Source organism: Puma concolor, chromosome C2, assembly GCF_028749965.1.
Source record: "Puma concolor isolate L17-30 chromosome C2, mPumCon1.1.hap2, whole genome shotgun sequence".
Taxonomy (NCBI): domain Eukaryota; kingdom Metazoa; phylum Chordata; class Mammalia; order Carnivora; family Felidae; genus Puma; species Puma concolor.
The window spans coordinates 63,300,082-63,315,059 of NC_141675.1; positions in this window are offsets into that span (position 1 = coordinate 63,300,082).

Sequence of the window (14,978 nt, forward strand, 5' to 3'; positions counted from 1 at the left end):
CTAAAGCAAACTTGGGTTTTTAACTTTGCCCCACTTTATTGTGTGAAATACAGGTCGTTAAACACCACTTTGGCAAATGCATCAAATGTGTTAATAATTTGAAATTTCAGCAATTACAGTTACCTTCTGAGGGACAGTAGTAAAAGAGGATTTAGCATGTCTCTAAACTGGCCCTTTGCAAAACTATCACCCAGGGGGGGTTGCCTTCGGTAAGCCCAGCCTCCTCTCAGCAGCCTCCTCTGCTGCTGCTTCTCCTGGCTTCTTCCCTCTTTCCCCTCCAGCCCTGCACCGCCACCCCCATTAGAGACACACTGGCAGTAAAAACTTCGCTCACTCCATAAACAGAACCTACTCTGGGTCAGATACTGTTCTAGATGCGAGATTCAATGATGAGCAAGGTACAGCTCACATCTTTGATGGAGGCTTAACCTAGTGGGAAGATAAGCCTGTAAGCCAGAGAGTCCACTGGGGGAAGAGCCATCAGGGAAGACAGACCTAAGTAAGTAAGCAGGGAAGGCTCAGTTGGGCTATGCTTGCCTTGCAGAACAGACTTTGAACAGGGAGTGACATTGCCTGGATTTTGAAGAATGGGAAGTTAAACAAGAGAGAGAAAGGGTCCCAAGTAGAAAAATCAGGCTCAAAAGTTTCAGGCATGAAGGCCTGCAAAAGCCTCTGGTTGGCTCCACCAGTGAATTCTGGTTCGCCTGGAACAAAGGATGTGGGGAATGGAGGTGAGGAGTGTGAGTTAAGGCTAAAGATTCATAAGGGGTGATCTACTGCCCCCTTCTGAGATTTGCTTTCATTCTAAGGGAGGGTTAAATACTTAAATTGGGGATAAAACTGTCAATGGATGGGGCGCCTGGGTGGCTCAGTCAGTTAAACATCCAACTTCAGCTCAGGTTATGATCTTGCAGTTTGTGAGTTCGAGCCCTGCGTCGGGCTCTGTGCTGACAGCTCAGAGCCTGGAGGCTGCCAGATTCTGTGTCTCCTCCTCTCTCTGCCCCTCTCATGCTCATGCTCTGTCGCTCTCAATAATAAAACACACACACACACACACACACACACACACACACACACAACCTGTCAATGGAATTTTAGATTTCGTTAATAAAATTTAGATCCCATTCTTGGGCCAGGGCCTAATGACTATTCTTGAAATTACAATGTTCATGGCTTCTCCCCCATAAGATAGGTCTTTTCTGTAATAGTACGTGCAAGAATGACTCAAGGAACATTTTGCAGAGGGGCTTCTAAAATGACCTTGGAGAGTCCACCTCCAAGCCAGGAAGAAGTAATATTTTATACACCTGGAACATTATTTTAGAAGTCAAAATTGAGCATCTTTTTATTTTTAAATTTTCTTTTCAAACTAGAACAGGGTGGAGCCCAGGTTTACCCACGAACAGACAGCAATGGAACCAGACAGTTGGCCCCAGTGCAGCCCTACCACTGACCAAGCTTCAGTGGGTTAGGTGGGGGGAAAAGACCACTGGCTAGTGAACCCAGCCACAACCAGCAGCCCTGGCTGTCCCATCCTGATTCCATCATCACCTTATGGGCCCTTGTCCTTTTGCTGGTCCTCTGGTCCCCACTTAAGACTCCCCTCATGATCATTTTCATGCAATGTCACCGTTTGTTGATTTATACAGAGCCGTTCTCTGGAGTGCCATCCCACTAAATGGTTTCACTTCTCCCCCCACTAAATGCGCTGACTTCAGTTCCCAACTCTTAAGAAAACACTGCTGGATGATGCTCCAGGATGTGGTAATTTACCCAAGTGAAACCCCACCCAGCCTGTGAGGCCCCTCTGGGTTGTCTGCAGACAAGTACACAGTGGGCAGAATGGGAAGGAGGTCAGCGGAGGCAAGGCACAACACAGGACGCAGGACTCAAGGGGATGGAAGAGGAAACAAAAGTTCAGTAGGGGAACCGGCAAGGCAGAAAGGAGAGAAAGGCAAGGGAAGGAAACAACAGAGAGGAAGCCAGGGAATTAGAAAAAGACCAAGTATAAGGAAGGCAGATGTGTGAGTGCCAAGTAGGAAGTATCTGCACATTTCTCAATAGGCAGCAGGGAAGTAGTGGGTTACCATGCTCATTCTGAAAAAAATAATTTTTTGCCCCAAAATGGGTTCAGGAAATTCCTCTCTATATACAAACTCGAACAAGTACTCTGGCTTCCCATGCCAATTCAGGCTTACGCAGACCTTCCATTTTCCCTTTGCCCCTATACTGGGCTTCACGGTGTGGAGGCAAACCCTGGAAACGGAATTGGGAAATTTGCAGATCACAACATAACAACCAGACTGCAGCAGCTAAACACTGGGCTTTGTCTCTTCTCCCAGGATCAGACACGCTTATTTAAGAGCCCTTTGAAGAAACTAAGGGCTGGCGTTTCAATTCAACTTAACATTAATTGAGTAGTTATTCTTTTGATATTTACTGTATTATCAGTAGGTAAGGTTTTTTTGCCATGAAACCCCAAGGATAATACATATTTGACATGTTATTTCTCTTGCAACCAAGCTGTTATTTATTCGGGGGAAGTGAGAAATGCCTTTTCTTTCTTTTCCATCCTCAGGTTTGGCCTTAACACTTATTTAAAATTTTTGAGCCAGCGTTTCAGAGTGAGTCATATTTTCAACGCTGCTTGTTAAAGGGAGATGCATTTTTCTTTCTCCACAAAACTTACTTCACTAAAAAGGAAGTCCTGACACATGCTACAACATGAATGAAACTTGAAGACGTTATACTAAGTGAAATAAGCCGGTCACAAAAAGACAAATACGGAATGGTTCCACTTATGTGAGGTATCTAAGTAGTCAAATTCATAGAAACAGAAAATAGAATGGTGGCTGCCAGGGGCGGAGACAAGAGGAAAATGGGGAGTTGTTTAATGGTTACAGAGTTTCAGTTTTACAGAAGGAAAAGTTCATGCACAACAGTGTGAATATATTTCAAACTACTGAATTGTACACTTAAAAACGGATATGATGGGGGACACCTGACTGGCTCAGTTGGCGAAATATGCAACTCTTGATCTCGGGGGCTGTGGGCTCCAGACCCATGTTGGGTGTAGAGATTACTTAAAAATAAAATCTTCCAGGGGCGCCTGGGTGGCGCAGTCGGTTAAGCGTCCGACTTCAGCCAGGTCACGATCTCGCGGTCCGTGAGTTCGAGCCCCGCGTCGGGCTCTGGGCTGATGGCTCAGAGCCTGGAGCCTGCTTCCGGTTCTGTGTCTCCCTCTCTCTCTGCCCCTCCCCCGTTCATGCTCTGTCTCGCTCTGTCCCAAAAATAAAATAAAAAACGTTAAAAAAAAAAAAATTAAAAAAAAAAAATCTTCCAAAAAATGGTTAAGATGGTTAATTTTATGTTATGTGGGGTTTTTTTTTTAACACAATTAAGAATCATATATATATATATATATATATATATATATATATATATATATATAATTCAGAGGACTAGGACATTAAATGTAAGGAAGTTTTAGAAAAACCTTAATTTCTGCTTTCATTTTCCTTATGTATATACAAGTGTGATATGATTTTCTAAAATCAATGCCTAAATATGCCTAAATAGGTTTTAATGAATATAAAGTAAAAATCCTACGTAATTAAAAAAAAAAACTATTACGTGGCATGCATGGGCTTAGTTCAGCCCAATTCAGAACACTTCTCTAGAAAACACATTATCATAGATTTATTTCTAGCATTATCATTAATACAACTATTCTCAGTTTAAGCAGAAAAGGAACTTATTAAAAGGATGGCAGAGGTAAACATGTATTTGCTTCTGCTTTTGAACTCCATTTAAATAACAAGGGGTTTTTAAAAAAACACTTCATAGATCTCTAAGGATAAGGAGAACTGGGTAGATGCCAACAAAATTTTGGAATCTAGAGAGCATAAGAAAGAACTTAACTGACTTTAAATTTAAGTGCCTGTAAGAGTTGGGGAACAAATGCTAAAAATTTCAGAATCCCAAAAGACTTCATAAGTGAACCAATAATTGTCCTAGGCAACTCTGAAGGAAGAGGTAAGTATGGGTGGAGCTCAAAACAGAGTGAGTAGTTAAAAATCTGTAAGAAGTTTTGTTGTTTTTTTTTTAAGATTTTATTTTTAAGTAATCTCTATACTCAACATTGGGCTCAAATTCACAACCCTGAAATGAAGAGTCACACCCTCTACTGACTGAGCTAGACAGGCACCTCAATTTGTAAGAAGTTAAATAATTAAATTTTATTTCTCACCCCAGGGCAGACAAGAGATGGCCTCGTTCCCACCCTGGCAAAAGATGGAAAGTTTATTTTTAGGACAAGTTGAAACATAGAGGATCTGGACACGGAGACACTGGTCATGTTTTCAGTGCCTTATTAGATAGGGAAGTTAAGGAAGGTCTCTATGTCTCTATATTGAACCATGAGACCCCTCCTTGCTCCTCCTTTAGTTCCTCTAAAAACACACTGGCAATTAAGCTCGATCACCCTCTATCCCCACCCCATGGAGGTATATGGGAGTACACCAAGCTGGGGAAAGTGACACTGACTGTTGAGGGTCCTTCAACTACATGAATCTCTGCCAAGCAATAATGAAGAAGCTCACTGATTGAGAAGTCCTACATGTATACACAGAGCTCCTGATAGAATGCTTAATTCTATATATGTTTGGAAGGCCAAAGATCTCAAGACAGTGGAGGGAAGACTGACAGGAAAATGAGATTCAGAAAATAACAAAAAGGGAACTTAAAGAAAATAAGAACAATGCAGGGAGAATAAAAGGTTATTTTATTTATTTTATTTTTTTAATGTTTATTTATTTTTGAGACAGAGAGAGACAGAGCACGAGCAGGGGAGGGGCAGAGAGAGAAGGAGGCACAGAAGCTGAAGCAGGCTCCAGGCTCTGAGCTGTCAGCACAGAGCCCGACATGGGGCTCGAACTCACGAACTGTGAGATCATGACCTGAGCCAAAGTCGGACACTTAACTGACTGAGCCACCCAGGTGCCCCTAAAAGGTTATTTTAAAAATCACTATTATACTCACAGAATTAAGAGTTGATGTAGGGTCCATAAACCAAGAACCAGAAGATGTAGGAAAGAGAAAATCCAGACTTCTAAAAATTAAAACTGTGATACTTTCTGTGCAAGAGTAAAATGGTGTATTTTTTTTTTAATTTAATGTTTATTTTTGAGAGAGAGAGGGAGAGAATGAGCAGGGGAGGGGCAAAGAGAGGGAGAGAGAGAACCCCAAGCAGGCTCCACGTTGTTAGTGCACAGCCTGATGTGGGGCTCAAACTCATGAACTGAGAGATCATGACCTGAGCCAAAGTCGGACACTTAACCAATGGAGTCACCCAGGTACCCTTTCATCTGTGTTTTCCTAATTGTTTTCAATGAGTACATATTATTTCTACTATCCGAAAAAGCCCCTATGTTTTTAAAATTTTTTAAATGTTTATTTATTTTTGAGAGGGAGAGAGAGAGAGAGAGAGAGACAGCATGGGGGGTGGGGGGGCAGAGAGAGAAGGAGACACAGAATCTGAAGCAGGCTCCAGGCTCTGAGCTGTTACCACAGAGCGGGATGCAGGGCTCAAACCCATGAACCATGAGATCTTGACCTGAGCCAAAGTCACACACTTAACAGACTGAGCCACCCAGGCACCTCGGTATATTTTTTAATCTACCTAATTGTCCAGCAATAGCTACCGCCACCACAAATGCACAACAATGACCTACTATAAAAGTAATAAGGTATCCTGCAAATTCCCAAGTACAAGGAGAGCAGCAATAAGACCCACATGGTATCAGCAAGTGGCAGGAGGCAGTAGAAAACAGGCAAAGGGTCTTCTGGTGGCACTGAGCACCAGTAAACTCATTAAAACAAAAAACAAACAAACAAAAAAAACTGCCGAAGGTACTTACTCCAAAATCTAAATGTCCTCAGTCATCATAGAAAGCTAATTTAGCTTATTTTTAGAGCAGTGACAACACCTGAAAGGGGTGCTAAGAGTGAAGGCAAAGGAAAGGTTAGGTTGTATGGGACAGTCTAGGCCCCAACGGAATCTCCTTTGCAGGACAAAGTCCCTCTCAGAGGAGAATCTATGGGGGTAGATGCTAAATGGAACAGCACAGAGACACTGTGGAGAAAGGCAAGAGAAGATCCAGATAAAGTGGGGGAGGAGGCAGGTACTTTCAAAAAGCACAAGGCAATATATTTTTTTAATATTTTTTATTTTTTTTATTTTAGAGAGAGAGTGTGTACACACAAGTTGTGGAGAGGGGCAGAGCGAGCAAGAGAGAGAATCTTTTTTTAATTAAAATTTTTTTTTATTTTTTTAATGTTTATTTATTTTTGAGAGAGAGAGAGAGACAGAGCATGAGTGGATGAGGGGCAGAGAGAGAGGGAGATACAGAATCCAAAGCAGGATCCAGGCTCTGAGCTGTCAGCACAGAGCCCAAAACGGGGCTTGAACCCATGAAATGTGAGATCATGACCTGAGCCAGTCAGTCGCTCAACTGACTGAACCACTCAGGCACCCAAGCAAAAGAGAGAATCTTAAGTAGGCTTCATGTTCAGTGTGGAGCCTGATGCGGGGGTCTATGTGGGGCTAGATCCCACGACCCTGGGATCATGACTGGAGCAAAAATCAAGAGTCGCTCAAAGGACTGAGCCACCCAGGTGCCCCAAGCACAAGGCAATATTGATTAACTCTTTATAACAGTAGAAAGGCCTTTGAGCTAGGAAAGCAATCCTGGCCCACTCTGCTCTCCTAAGGTATACCCTGTGGTGTACATGATTCATGAGTGACAGCAAGGAGAAAGCTGTGATGCCAATGAGGACCTAGTTACTCACCACCGATTCCATCATATTCTATGCATTGGAAGTGAGTCACTAAGTCCAGCCCACACTCAAGGTAAGGGAAATTAGGTTCTACCCTTTGAAAGAGGGAGCATAAAAGAATTTTCAGATATTTAAAAATTGTCCTACAATATAAAAAAATTTAGAAGGTGAGAGATATAAATAGATGATAGGCAAAGACAAACCAACATCTGTATAAGGGCATTCCCTGAAGAAGAAATCCAAAGAAATACTAAAACCTTTAATTCATAAAACTATTTCTGAACTAAAGACTTGATCTAGCATATTTAAATGGCACACAGCATACCTAGGAAAATCTGCCTGGAATAGATAACACCAAGAGATACTCAAGTAAAACAAATGAGTTTTAGAAAGAAAGAAAGAAAAGGAAGAAAAGAAAAGAAAAGAAAAGAAAAGAAAAGAAAAGAAAAGAAAAGAAAAGAAAAAAGAAAGAAAGAAAGAAAGAAAGAAAGAAAGAAAGAAAGAAAGAAAAGGCAAAAAGACCAAGTCTTACAAATGTAAGAGAAAGTAATCAGACTGTCAGCAGACTTTTCAACAATAGTTTATTATTTTTCCCAGATAGTGGAATACATATTTAAAATACTCAAGGAAGAAAATGAGCCAAGGATTCTATAATTAACCAAGCTGAACTTCAGGCATACTGTTATGAACACTTAAGAACTAAGGAAATACTGTTGCCATGAACTCTTCCTGGGGAGTCTTAGAGAATGATCTTTAGACAACAAAAGTACTTGAAGTAACATCAGCATAAGGACTAACTGATGCTGATCACTGAATATATATTTACCTGTAGTTCTAAGAATAACTGGTATGTTCAAGGGAGACCAAATATTTAATGGCTGTGTGCTCTGACATTCTGAATATTAAATTATTAAACATATTAAAAAGAAATAGCAACTATAGGGGCTCCTGGGTGGCTCAGTTGGTTAAGGGTCCGACTTCAGCTTAGGTCATGATCTCGCATTTCGTGGGTCAAGCTGCACGTCGGGCTCTGTGCTGACAGCTCAGAGCCCGGAGCCTGTTTTGGATTCTGCGTCTCCCTCTCTCTGCCTGTCCCCTGCTCATGCTCTGCTTCTCTCTCAAAAATAAATAATTGCTAAAAAAATTTGAAAAGAAAAAAAGAAATAGCAACTGTAGTATAACAGAGTATGGTTCCTATATTATAGAAAAAACTAAACATAAATAGCTACAATTAAAACTATCAGTAATAGCTTATTCTCTCCAGAAAGACAGGGAAAAAAAAAGGGGGGGGGGAGGAATTATATAGGAAGATTTTCCCAGAACTCCCAGAAAGTAGGAGTTTCTACATTGAAATGGCCTCCCAAATAGTCATCAAAAGAATGAGGAAGAAAACACCAGTATCAAAGCACTTATTCATGAAATTTCTAAACAATGACAAATAGAAGATCCTAAAAGCTGGTATAGAGGAAAAACTTAGGTCCATAAAGAAGATCAGGACTGAAATTGGCACTGGACTTTCTAGCATTAACTTTAAAAGCTAGAAGACTATAGAATAGTGTCTTCAAAACTCTGGGAAGTTATTTTCAATGTAGAATTCTACATTCCCAAGTAAACTGTCTTGTGGAAGGTAAGGAATAGAGCTTTTCGAACAAGTTAAGTCTCAAAAAAATTTCTCTTTCATATATACTTTCTCAGGAAGCCAATGGATTTTGTGCTCCATGAAAATGAGGCAGTTAGCGAAGATAAAGAAAAAACATGGGATTCAGAAAGGAAAAAGATCCCAAGATATTTATAAAGGGAAATCCCAGAATGACAGGCACCAGGTTTAGGCTCAACTAGTTCATTAGTGGTCAAAAACAAAGGATTTTAAGAGGAATATTTCAGTTAAAAAAAAAAAAAAAAAGACTGGGGCAGGAATGACTTTTTATTTATCTGGCCATATTGGAGGGAGTTTTGAAGCTCTTCCAGAATCTGTACATGAATTAGTAATAAGTAAAATAGAAAGTAAATTTTAAACTGCAGCAACTCTTAACTATAGAGAACAAACTGAGGGCTGTTGGCGGGGGATGGGGGGAGTAAGTATGGGGATGGGCTACATGCGTGATGGGCATTAAGGAGGGCACTTGTGAGGAGCACTCGGTGTTATATGTAAGTGATGAATCACTGAATTCTACTCCTGAAACCAATACTACACTATATGTTAACTACCCAGAATTTAAAAACTTGAAACATTAAAAAAAAACCTGCAGCAATAATTAGAAACTATTAGTATTAGAAACTGTTAGTATTAAACAGTTTGTCAAAGTTTTAGGATCAATATACAAAAATCAGTTCAATTTCTATACACTTGGTAATGAACACTCCAAAAATGAAATTAAGAGAAAAATTCCATTTATAATAGTATTAAAAGAATAAAATACCTGGGAACAAATTTAACAAAAGAAGCATAAAACTTATATTCTGAAAATTATAAAACATTGTTGGAAGCAATTAAAAAAATCTAAATAGGGGCACCTGGGTGGCTCAGTCAGTTAAGCGTCAGACTTTGGTTCAGGTCATGATCTCGCAATTCGTGAGTTCAAGCCCCACCTTGGGCTCCATGCTGACAGCTCAGAGCCTGGATCCCGCTTCGGATTCTGTGCCTCCCTCTCTCTGTTCCTCCCCCACTTGCACTCTGTCTTGCTGTCTCTTTGTCAAAAATAAAGAATAAAAAATTAATTAAAATTAAAATTAAAAAATTAAAAATCTAAATAAATGGAAAGGTGTTACATTTCCACGGACCAAAGGACCTACTATGTTAAGACGGTAGTATTCCCCAAATTGACCCACGGATGAAATGCAATCACCGTCAGAATCCCAGCTGACTTTGTAGAAATTTATAGGCTGATCCCAAAATTCATATGGAAACTCAAAGGACCCCAAATAGCCAAAACAGTCTTGAAAAAGAAGAACAAAGTCGGAGGACTCATACTTCCCCTATTCAGAACTTACTAGAAAGTAACAATAATGAAGACATTGTGGTACTGGCATAAGAACAGACATATAAGTGAATGGAATAGAATTGAGAGTCCAGAAATAGGCCCATCTAATTATGGTCAGTTAATTTTCAACAAGGTGCTGAGACCATTAAATGGAGAAAGAGAAGTTCTTTAAACAAATAGTGCTAGGACAACCATATCCACATGCAAAAGAATGAGATTGGATCCTTATCTCACACTATTACAAAAATTAACTTCAATAAACCAAAGACCTAAAATGTAAAATGTACTGGCTGGCTCAGTCAGTACAGCATGCAATTCTTTTTTTTTTTTTTTTTTTTAATTTTTTTTTTTAACATTTATTTATTTTTGAGACAGAGAGAGACAGAGCATGAATGGGGGAGGGTCAGAGAGAGAGAGAGGGAGACACAGAATCTGAAACAGGCTCCAGGCTCTGCACTGTCAGCACAGAGCCTGAGGCAGGGCTCGAACTCACGGACGTGAGATCATGACCTGAGCCGAAGTCAGACGCTTAACCGACTGAGCCACCCAGGCACCCCACAGCATGCAATTCTTGATCTCAGGGTTGAGTTTGAGCCCCACACCAAGTGTAGAGAGTACTTAAAAAAATATTTAAAAAAAAAGTGTAAGGAAAAACTATAAAACTCTCAGAAGGAAACATAGGAGTAAATCTCTGTGCCAAGTCTTAGATATAATACCAAAAACACAAGTAACAAAAGCAACAAAGGGGGAAAAGTAGATCAATTGGACTTTATCAAAATTTAAAAGTTTTGAGCCTGGAGGGACATTATCTGGAAAGTGAAAAAAAACCCCACAATGGCAGAAATATTTGTAAATCATTTATCTGATAAGAAACTTGTATCTAGAACATATAAAGAACTGTTACAACTCAATAAAAACAGTAAGCTAATGAGTCATTTAAAAAGGGAAAATAATCTGAATATACACTTTTCCAAGGCAAACAGCCAAATGACAAGTACATGAAAAGACACTCAACATCATCAGTCACCAGGGAAACACAAATTTAAACTACGATCAGATACCACTTCATGTCCAGTAAGATGGTTAGAATCAAAAAGCCAGATAAGAGCAATGATGTGGAGAATTCAGAACCCTCATATGCTGCTGGTGGGACTATAAAATGGCACAATCACTTTGGACAACAGTCTGGCAGTTCCCGTGTGCCCAGCACCTGGAAAACATCAAAGCTCACACAAAAGCCTGAGAATCCAAGGTCTCTCTAAACATCTGATCAAGAAAGCAGCCTAAGGTAAAGAAAGTGCAAAGAGAATTAGAAAGCTCTAAAAGTACTGTCCAAATAGTCACAGAAAATAATGGAGGCCAACAGAGGTTTGAAACATCTATCCTGCTCTGGCCCTTAAGCTAGATGCTCACTGTAGCTCGTCCCAACTGCATTCCTTATGCTCCCTTTACAACTTTCTCAAAACAGTCTGCAGCAATTGCCTTATAGAAGAACTTAATGGGACAAACATTCGAATCATGAGCACCTGTATGCACATTACACAGAGCTGAGTTCTGACAAGCTCACTTATGATGAACTTATCCTCCTACAGCTTCTAATGTTCTTAACATAAGGAACAGATAAACAGAAGGGCACATGCTTTAACAAAATGCAGAAGAAGTGGAGAAATACAGTGGTTTTATTCTTGGTGGAGAAAAAACAAGAGCAAGACCAGGAATGCGGCACTAGATAAGTATAGGGTTTTCAATTGCTAAAGTGAGAGCTGAAAGGTTTTCAAGAGCAGGGCTCTCACTTGGCGTCAGTTCCTCTGAGCTGTGGTGTGACGAGCGCCATGAGTTACACGCTCAAAATCTCCTTCGACCTCTTCCAGCAGCTTTTCCACACTGCAGAGACTACAACTTACAGTGTCACTTCCCAGCCTCCTCTGAAGCTAGGTTCTGGTTGTAATCTAGGTCCTGCTGATCCCTCGCATTTGTGCAAGTCTTGAATTTGCAAGTGAGGTGCTTGGGGAGAGGGGCAGGTCATGCGACACCCAATTTCCTGATGCGTATGGTTTCAAGCCAGCAGCTGTGGCAGCGGGTTCCAGTTTCAACAGGTGCAGTGCATCCACACTGTGACAGGGCAGCAGCATTCTTGGTGGCCCAGTTATGGGGGGTGGCTTTAGGTTCTTCCTAGAAACACAGTAGAGAATCCCTTTCTCCATGATTCCATAAGCAACTTAATACCTGTAACAAATGCCTTTCTACCAATATAGCCAAAGCTGATCCTGGTCTCTGCAGAGCAGCCCTGCCGGGTACCTGGGATGGCAGAAGGTGATGGTAACTTCTGAAGGAGTGGGAGACACCACTCATGACCTCATGACAGGGGTACATGTTCAATCTCTCAACTTGCTTCAGGCTCTCCCAGCAAGGAAGAACTCCGTGCCACTCTAAAGGGCTGCTGGGGTAGAGAAAAGGATTTTATAAGAGTGATGTGTGACCAGTGTTTGTTTTAAGGATACCCAAGTAAATTTAGAATAAGTTATTGAAATCATTAACAAAGGTCACAAGGACCCATCTCGTGTGGTTTCTCTGTGTTTACAAGCATGGTGGACCATTCCCCCACTTTCTCTTGTCCAGCCATGCTGGCCTTTTCTTTTTCAGGTTCACTATGCCCTTCTCTGCTCAGGACCCCAGCCTGGATCATTCTTTAACTGGTAACGCCTACTTGTTCTTAAATCAGTCCCCCCATCAAATCTCAGACCTAGGATGTTCATGTTATGTGCTCTCTTGACATGCTCCACCTCCCTTCGTAATGAGTCACAGCCAGAATTAAATACTCATTTATGGAAGTTAAAAATAGATGTCTGCCCTGCAGACAGGAACGTCTGTGAGAGCAGGGGCTTTGCCTTGTGTGCTAGTATATTCCCAGTGTCTAACGGTGCCTTCTTTGCACATGGTTGGTACTCAATACGTTTAGCTTGAGTGAATGGACTCCATCTTCCTGGTTCAATTTCGTTGAATCTCTACCCAAACCCCTGCTCCCAGAGTGTTTGCAGCAAGGGAAGATAGCTTGCAGAATTGGCCACGGGTTCCTAATGCTTCTGCCTGGGTGTGACATGCATCCCTTCCATGAATGTTTCATTGGCCAAAGCAAGTCACAAGGCCATGTGTATTCAAAAGGGTGATCAGGAATGGGTGGAGAACTGCAAACATTAGCCTGTTGCATCTCCCTGTCCAAAAGGCTAACCTGAACGTTAAGGTTGGGATAAGAGAAAAACTGATCAGTCTATAAGTAGTGGCTTGAGTTTTACTTCCTAAGGCAAGCACACTGCATTCTTTGTTCTGAGGCACATCTTTCCCATTTCACTTTTATTGTTATGTTCTCTACTGGCTGATGTGCATTCATATCTTGGCAGTCCTAAGCTCAGGGCTTTACCAGAAATGCCCATGTGAAAATGAACTTTAGGTCACTAGCAGAATTTGCTTACCCAAGCTGGTTCATCATCTATTCATTGCCTTAATGAGGACAAGCAGATATAGTCCCTTTGTTACACATGAACCATGGCTGTATTGGTGCTTTCATTCATTTGCTTCAAAATTAGCTGTTCTTGGGGCTTTGCAGAAGGGGGCCTGCAGCAACAATCAACCACACATTTATTGAACATCTGTTACCCATAATTCCTTTACCGGGTATGGAGAGGTACAAAAAAATATAATTTATGGCTCTTGTCTTCAAGGAACTAACTCCAGCTGAGGAAACAAGATGTAACACCCCCGCCCCCAAATATTACCTAAACTTACAGCATGTATGTTTAAACACAGACTCACTGGTGGGGCAATACAAAGAATTTCAGAGGCAAGAATGTTCCACATAAATGGTTGTGTAGTCAGTGTCTCTGGGGGATGTGGAAGGTGAGCTGGGCTGCAGTGGGGGTGGGTGTAGGTCTCAGAGAGTGGAGCATGGGTCTCCTTGCTAGGCCTGGGCTTCCCTAGGGAGAGCCTGAGAGAGGAGAGAAAGGAGCACCATCAGCAACAGCAATGGGGGGAGAGCATTTACCATCACTGGATGCAGAGAGGACGCTGCCAAAGCAGCGAGGAGAAAGGCTGAAAGCAAAGACTTAGCCCAGTGGTGGCCTCCAACCAGTCCAGTCATCTCAGTCTTGACATCAGGTCCTCCTCAGGTCATAACTGCACTCCAGAATCCAGAAATGCTATGTCTTCTAGGAAGTCCAGCACTGGGATGAATATCCGAATGCCAAGCCACATCAAACATCTTTGTGTTGTGTCTGACCTCCTCATAGCCCACAGCTGCCCTGGTCATTGCTGCGACAAACGGGCATGTGCAGGCCTAACCTGACATCACTGCCTTGGCTGGACCCAAGGGCTGTTCTCTGCTCTGGAGCCCCTCTGCTGCCATCTTTAAAGATGCTAGAGGGGGCGCCTGGGTGGCTCAGTCGGTTAAGCGCCCAGCTTCGGCTCAGGTCATGATCTCACGGTTTGTGGGTTCGAGCCTTGTGTCAGGCTCTGTGCTGACAGCTCAGAGCCGGGAGCCTGCTTCGGATTCTGTGTCTCCCTCTCTCTCTGCCTCTTTCTCACTCACGCTCTGTCTCTCTCTCTCTCTCTCAAGAATAAATAAACATTAAAAAAAAAACTAAAAAAAGAAAAAGATGCTGGAGGAAGCTGCCCAGACATTCTTCTATGAGTGCAAGCCTGGAAATGCCAGAGAGTTAGCACCCCTGGAGTTTCCAACTTCAGCCAAGAGGGAACTTGGAGTGGGCATGCAGCCCATATATGCTTCCCTCTTCTGTCTCTGGGACTGACAATTCTGAAGGTGTTTTACACCTTTCCTCAGGGGGTCCCCAGAGGAAGTCAACCACCATTGCCCTCGTTATCTGGACTGGCTCTTCCTCCCTCTCTTTCATCTTCCAGGTCCCAAAATAAGTAAATCCTCATGCCCAAGTAAGGACACATCACCCCCAAAGCAAACTCTTTAAACTTGTTTACATACTTCTTCATTAAAGTATTTGCCCCTTTGCTTCAGGGTTAATTATTGAGATTAAAAAAAAAAAAAGAAAGAAAGAAAAATTGATTGCACCTTGCTCTTATAATTTAATAAGCTATTTTGGAAATCTTTTCACATTAGTACATATATATCTAATTTTTAAAATAGTATCCATT